The 268-nt window shown below is 63.4% G+C and overlaps 1 protein-coding gene across 1 annotated transcript in view; it reads right to left on the bottom strand.

The window, feature by feature from the left end:
- LOC113226697 (hemicentin-1-like) overlaps positions 1-268 on the bottom strand; it is a 160788-nt gene that overhangs the window by 52944 nt on the left and 107576 nt on the right. The window lies entirely within an intron of this gene.

Here is a 268-nt window from a genome sequence, read left to right as displayed (position 1 = left end):
CAGCCCTGAACCCGTACTGCCGCTGCGACACATCGGGGCCTGTCCCCTTCAGGTGTTCGTTGATCCTGGAGGCGATGATTCGCTCCAGGATCTTTGCCACCTCGTCCAGCAGGACGAGGGGCCTGAACCCCGAGGGGGAGTCCGCAGGTCGGCCCGGCTTGGGCACCAGGACGAGCCTTCCCTCCTACCAGCATCTCGGGAACAACCCCGTCCTCAAGCAGTCATCCATGAGATGCTTGAGGCGGGTCCCGAGATGCTTCAGGGCAAT

This window comes from Hyposmocoma kahamanoa, unplaced genomic scaffold, assembly GCF_003589595.1.
Source record: "Hyposmocoma kahamanoa isolate Upper Pololo Valley unplaced genomic scaffold, ASM358959v1 192, whole genome shotgun sequence".
Classification (NCBI taxonomy): domain Eukaryota; kingdom Metazoa; phylum Arthropoda; class Insecta; order Lepidoptera; family Cosmopterigidae; genus Hyposmocoma; species Hyposmocoma kahamanoa.
The sequence above is the reverse complement of the archived record's forward strand: the minus strand, read 5'-3'. Positions and strand labels throughout refer to the sequence as shown.